Below are 7,384 nucleotides of genomic sequence, written 5' to 3'. Positions count from 1 at the left end.
CCCCTCCTGAGACCCCTGCCCCTATCTAAGCCTCCCTTCTCCTTGTCCCCAACTGCCCCCTCCTGAGACCCCACCCAACTTCCCCCCAGGACCCCACACCCTACCTGTCCCTTGATAAACCTCCTGGACTCCCATGCCTATCCAATTGCTGCCTGTCCCCTGACTGCCCCTCCAAACCTCTGCCCCATCCAACCCTCCCTGCTCCCTGTCCCTAGACTGCCCCCTGGAACCCCCTACCCCTTCTCCAACCCCCAAACCGCTTACTGTGCCACTCAGACCAGCGTGTCTGGCTCCATGCAGCTCCAGACAGTTGCTGCCATGCTCCCCCATGGAGCCCACAGCCCTCTCCCACCCCCAGCACCTTCCTTCCAGATTTGAACACCTCAAAATTCAGGAGTGCTCAAGCTCGGTTTGGGCAGCTTTTACTGGGGTGGGGTGTTTCCTCGGGCTGGGCAGTTTCGGCCCTCAGCTGTTTTCTTTGGAGGAATGTGGCCCTCGCCGCTTTACAAGTTGTGCAGGCCTGATATAATCACATCAGCCACACCAGGAGGGGCTCGTTCACCTGCACATCTACCAATGTGATATATGCCATCATGTGCCAGCAATGCCCCTCTGCCAGGTACATTGGCCAAACCGGACAGTCTCTACATAAAAGAATAAATGGACACAAATCAGACGTCAAGAATTATAACATTCAAAAACCAGTTGGAGAACACTTCAATCTCCCTGGCCACTCGATTACAGACGTAAAAGTCACGATATTACAACAAAAAAACTTCAAAAACAGACTCCAATGACAGACTGCTGAATTGGAATTAATTTGCAAATTGGACACCATCAAATTAAGCTTGAATAAAGACTAGGAGCGGATGGGCCGTTACACAAAGTAAAACTATTTCCCCATGTTTATTTCCCCCCACACACACACACACACAGTTCCTCACATCTCCTTGTCAATTGCTGGGAATGGGCCATTTTCATGACCACTACAAACAGTTCTTTTTGGTTGGTTCCCAACATAGTGCCATGTCCTTGCCATGGCATTCCCTCTCATCCTGCACTCCACTCCACTCCCAAGTGCTGGACCTGACTCAATTCCCTCTCCCATCTCCTGCTAACCTTTCTGTCCCCATCCCTGTACAGAGTTTATTCTGACTTCTCCAGTCCTTTCCCTTCACAGCAGAAGTCTCTGGTACTATCTACAAGAAGCCTGGCATCTTTTTTTCCCCAGATAGCTGATATGATTGGAATGCCTTGAACCATCATCTGTCTTAAGGTAGGAAAAGTCTTTGGAGCCAGTCAGGTATGCAACCATCTTTTAGAAGAAATAAGAACCTTTACCTTCCTGTGAAATGCAGTCATCTCTGGAGTGGGACACAACAGATGTTTAACAGGGCAGAGATTGTCCAGAGTGGTACTCTGATTGGCTGGTTGGGACTTGTTGATGATGTCAGAAATGTGCATCAGCTCACAATGGTGCATAGATGGGACCTCAGCACTCCAACAAAAACAAAACTATCCCTATGCCCATTATGTCTAATAGATGAAGGGGAAATAATAGGAGGAAAGATTTTTGGTTTTGCTAAATAATTTTCTCTCCTGCACAACCAAATTTCCCCCTCCTTATCCAGCTCTCCTTCTTTGCCTTTACCAACAGCTGCTTTTCTTCCTGCATCCTAAGGAAGTCCCATGCATGCTTAAAATTAAGCATGTGCATAAGTGTTTTCAGGACTGGGGTTGGGACAAGGTGAGCCAGTTTTGCATGTGCTGTTTGTTTCTTATTGCACTGTGGATGCGGGGGTTATGGTAGTTGCCTGCATAATATTTACCCTGTGAGATGTATTTCTCTAAGGCGCAGCCCAATATTCAATGCTGCATTTTTAATAGTTATTTGATTTATTGGAATTAATATTTTTAAATTAACTGTTCTTTAAATGCTTGTTCTGTTGGTAGCATAACAACTTGTGTCACACCCATGGTTTTATCCGTTTTGGCACAATGCAATTTCTGTTCGTGGATTGGGACTGGGAAACAAGATTCAGGATGGTTTAACAGCAACACCATCAGGGATTTATAGACTGCTACCTACCTAAAAGAGATGTGAGTGATGACTTGAAGTCTAACTAGGCAACTTTGTTCGTCCATTATTGCAGTACACATTAGGGGTGTGAATTGACCTGCACGCAAATGGCAAAGATCATGACACTGGTAATATCCTGGGCCAAAACCTCAAATAACATGATTCAGAGCAATTATCTTGTGACCCTGACTTTTTATCCCAAGCAAAAGTACTTCCAACTTCATAAAACACTCTGGGGCACTTTTAGCAGGCAGTGCAATCTGCAGTTGACTGCACCGGTCTTGTATCAAGCAGGCAAGGTACTAACAAACTTCAACAGGACTTTATTTTTAAAGTGGAAACCTCTTTACCAAGCTGCTGCTGCACCCTCTGTAACTCTCACTCTGCCTCCTCAACTCCTTCCCCATCCTTCCTGTTTCCTGTCCTTTCAGACTCCCAACAGCCAGTGCTCCCGGTTCTAATAATTTCAAGCAACATCTAAACACCACAACTGGTCCATCCGACACTATCTCTGTCTAGCTTTAGGGAGAGTTAAAAGAGCACTAACCAATGCTGTGCCCACCCTGTATAATACCCTGTAAGCCCTCAGGCCCAAACCCTCCAGTTTCCATTGAAAAAAATCAGTGGATGTTAGGAGTCAAAATATTTTTGAGGATCTGCACTTCAGACACTCTGCCTGTTCATGACCACATAAATAATGGTTTCTGAGTTACCTTTGGCGGAAAGCTGTCATCACAGCCAAGAGGGCATTATTTGTTAACACAGGTTATCAGCATAAAGGTTGCATCTACAGTACAGTAAGAAACTCCTTATCTGTTTCACAGCAACATTACAGATGCACCAGTGCTACCAATGGCACAAGTTGTCCTATAGTCTGGGTTCATTCTTACCAGGATCAGATAATACAATAACAAAAATACTGAGACATGTGAACGCTCAGTTTATATCACTGGTAGTTGCAGTGTAGCTACACAACTGCTGAAAAAGAAATAAGAAATGTCCTTGTATAGACAAGGGCAAACAAGTAGGGCTGGTCAAAAATTTTCCATCAAAACTGTTGTTCAACAGAAAATTGGACTTCCAAATAAACTATTTCCCACAGAAAGTATCTGTATATCACAGACATTTTCAATTTTTCATCAAAAAACTGAACACCCAAAAGACAAAATATTTGGGTCTTAATCAGAAATCTTTCAATTTCACTATATTGCTGCAGTGCCTCCTGGGACCTGTAGTTTAGTTGATTCATGTCCCCATTTTCCTCTCTGGGCTGGATTTCCTGTCCAGACTACATCTCCCATGATGCAACTACTTCCCCTCATCATGAGGTGAGACCATGGTTCATCAGAGGTTTTGGCCTACAGAGGAGACTGGAAGCATGATGCATGCACAACTCCCATGAACCACTGCACCAGCATTTCTAAATTGAAATATTTCAGGTTTTAGCCAAAATATTTCAGTATTTCAATTTACTCTGAAAAATAAAAATTGTCTCAGAGAAAAAAATCCTTTTTTCAACCAGCTCTAGTATCTGGCTTTGGGGTAAGCTGAAAAGGGGTCAATTTTTATGAATTTGCCAAGGGGACAGTTAGATTTTAAAACTGAAATCTCATATACAAGGTTTGTTAATTGGATATGTGTTATAAGCCTGGTCTACACTAGGCGTTTAAATCGGTTTTAGGAGCGTAAAACCGATTTAACGCCCAACCCGTCCACACCAAGAGGCCCTTAATATCGATATAAAGGGCTCTTTAAACCGGTTTCTGTACTCCTCCCTAACGAGAGGAGTAGCGCCAATATCGGTATTAACATATCGGATTAGGGTTAGTGTGGCCGCTGATCGACGGTATTGGCCTCCGGGAGCTATCCCACAGTGCACCACTGACCGCTCTGGACTGCAATCTGAACTCGGATGCAGTGGTCAGGTAGACAGGAAAAGCCCCGCGAACTTTTGAATATTTCCTGTTTGCCTAGCGTGGAGCTCCGATCAGCACGGGTGGCGATGCAGTCCGAAATCAAAATAAAAAAAGAGCTCCAGCATGGACCATGCGGACGTGATCGCTGTAAGGGCAGGCAAATCCGTTCTATCAGCGCTCCGTTATAGAAGATGAAATTCAGAATCATTTTTAAAAATTCTCCAGACAGAACCCGGAAGTTCCAAGGGGCGGGGGAGGCTGCGGGAACTATGGGATAGCTAGGGAATAGCTACCCACAGTGCAACGCTCCAGAAACCGACGCTAGCCTCGGACCGCGGACGCACACCACCGAATTAATGTGCTTAGTGTGGCCGCGCGCACTCGATTTTATAAAATCTGTTTTACAAAACCGGTTTATGCAAATTCGGAATAGTCCCGTAGTGTAGACGTACCCATAGTCAATACAGAATGGAATTTAATAGTATAACCCCTTGTTATTGAATCCAAGGAGCGTTAGCTTACTAATTTTAACAATGGGTTCTTTCCATGCCAACTTTTAACTTGAAAAGTATTTCTCAGATCAGGACATTTACTTATTCTTAAGAAACAATTTATTAATTCAGCTAGAATATCAGGGTTAGAATGGACCTTAGGAGGTCATCTAGTCTAGCCCGCTGCTCAAAGCAGAACCCATCCCCAACTATATATATATTTGCCCCAGATCTGTAAATGGCCCCCTTAAGAATTGGGCTCAAAACGCTGGGTTTAGCAAACCAACACTCAAACCCTTGAGCTATCCCTCCCCTCAATCAACAGTTCATTACTCAAGTGTAGACACAACCAATATTCTATGTTTGTACTTCACACAATACAGTCTTGTAAGCAGTTATCAAAGACTAGAGTTGAGGCACAGCAGTTATATTAAGAAACAATGGAAATTATCAAGATTTCTTACATTTACTTAAGATCATCGCTTCTCAATTCTTTAGTACCGAACACCTTTATCAAACTTTCAAGGATGAATTCATCTTTAAGGCCCTTTGAAGAGTGCGGTTAGCACAGTTTGAATGGGTAGGGACAAGTTTAGAATATTAAAAGCAATTGTTTAAAGTTATTGTTTTAAGTCTCTCTTAGACCAATTTGCTTGGATTTATAAAGGAGTTAAAATCTAAAATATGGTTAGTCGAGGTTTCACTACAGAGTGTACCCTTAGCAAGATAACCTACAGGTATTTATATTAAAGAAATAGAAGAGGAAATACAATCTCCTCAATGAAATTTCACCACTTCTCAGCCTTTTAACCCTGGGATGGGGGAGAGCCCTTTCCACATGGCTGGTGTGGGTGTCAGTCGCATTTAGGATTCTGGAGCTTCTTCTTGGGTTCAGTCGACTCTCTTGAACACAGGGTGACTTCAGTTTTGTGTACCCTAGTTTCAGAGCTTCCTTTTGGACACATTCCAAGAGAGAACACAGATTTCAGCTTGATCCATTTCTCTGCTGCTTCCATCGGTGTCCACTAGAAGGCAATGGTGTATACCAAATTTCTTCAATCCTTTTCTTAGCGGAGGCTTTTTATGTTTGATTCATTTCAAGGATTGCATTTTATTATTAGCCCCTACTGTCATTTGGGACCCCCCCGCCTTTTAAGCTATTTCTCTTAATGTTCCAAAGTCATACCCTGGTTTATATCTTTCAACATCCCTCCTTCCCTGTGCCAGACAATTCCTATTACATCTAGAGTGCCACAATTGTTTACAGTGAAAATTAACAAAATCCCTTACAAATGTTCTAAGTTTGGAGGACATCCTACAGACATTCTTTGGCTGTACATAGGCATTTTCTGTTACTTAAGGCTTACAACAGGACAAGAGACATTTTCCACATACAGCAGGATGTAGATCTGACTCGCAAGGCAAAAACAGGTGCAGCTTCTAATCTGGGGTGGAAAACAAATTATCTCTGGTATATTTGATTTTTAAGGAAAACAATGTATAGTTTAAAATTGGGGTGAAAACATGTGGTTTAGATTTCTTGGGAGTTACAGGCAGTTTGCCCAAATTGACCTTCAATTTTACAGCCAGACATTTCTAGTTTGCTTAATTTTTGGCTTGCCCACCTATCTCTTGATCCACTCCCAATGTAAAGTGGGCCACTTTGCACATAAAAGCAGGGTGTGACCTTATGTAACAACTGGGAGTTCTTTTCAGCTAGGTTGAGAGAGAGAAAAACCTTTTACCCTTATGCAGATTATGAGAGATTCTTGAGTAGGTAATTAACAATACTCTCACTTAGCCATTTAATTTCTGTTATTGGGGAAAACTCCAGACCCTGCCTGATCTGCGGGTGCTTAGACAAAGTGTCTAGACAATGTGTCTTATAAGATGTGAACCATTTTCTTATTGTTTTTACTTCTCACATGGATCCTAATTGGAGATAAACAGAAGCAGAGAGCTTTTCTGATGTTTGAAGGTCACAAGGAATCAGTACTTATTAATCCTTATATCGCTTACAGAGCTGTCCCATACCTACAAGTGGCACTATGATGTTTGGTCTTGGTAACATATAGATAAACCCACAAGATAATGATGAGCTTTCTATCTCTCAGAACCCCCATACTGTAACTGTCGATTCTTATCCAGAATAAAAAACTCCGACTCAGAAGAACAGGGTTCCATTTTTAATTTGATGTGTATAGACACTTGGGAGGAATATGTGGTAATAAAATTAACAACCGGGGCAAAAAAAAAGTAAGTAATGGTGGTATCACTTTCTTGACAGAGGAGGAGCCAAGGACTCATTATGACCCTGCCTTGAAATGTGTAGGCTCCCTACTGGGAACGTGCTTGACAAATAAATGTAAACAACATTTGTTCGGTTGCCGGGCTGCCGGCTTCTGAAAAAATGCTGCTTAATTAAAAAATAAAAGGCCTGTCATTTTCAGGAAGCCCTCGATCCTGGTTCTCTTTCGCTCTTTATTCCCCTTTCCCTGTCCACTCTTTAATAACGGATGGGCATACTGATGTGAATAGTCTCAGCATGCCCAGTGACGATATAGTAGAATTCTGTGTGGTTCTATTAACATTAATTGGCAACATTGCCCCGATGGACAAGCTATTATCTTCCCGAGCCTTAGTTGTCTCATTCTGAATACTCATCTTTACCCAATTGTTAAAGTCACACTCCCCTTCTGTTGTTTTCTCCTGTAGAGGGTGATCTATTTGATAATATGGTTTCAAACACAATTTCTTTCTAAATTATCCTATCCATTCCATTATTCCCTTTCTATTAGCCTGAGACTCCAGACGACTAAGTGAAAAAATGAGGTGCCAAATTCACGGGAAGTTTAGAAACTCAGACTGACATCTCTAAGTTCTTTGGATGAGATTCC

The sequence above is a fragment of the Mauremys mutica genome, chromosome 5, assembly GCF_020497125.1.
Source record: "Mauremys mutica isolate MM-2020 ecotype Southern chromosome 5, ASM2049712v1, whole genome shotgun sequence".
NCBI lineage: Eukaryota > Metazoa > Chordata > Testudines > Geoemydidae > Mauremys > Mauremys mutica.
Note: the sequence above shows the minus strand (reverse complement) of the source record.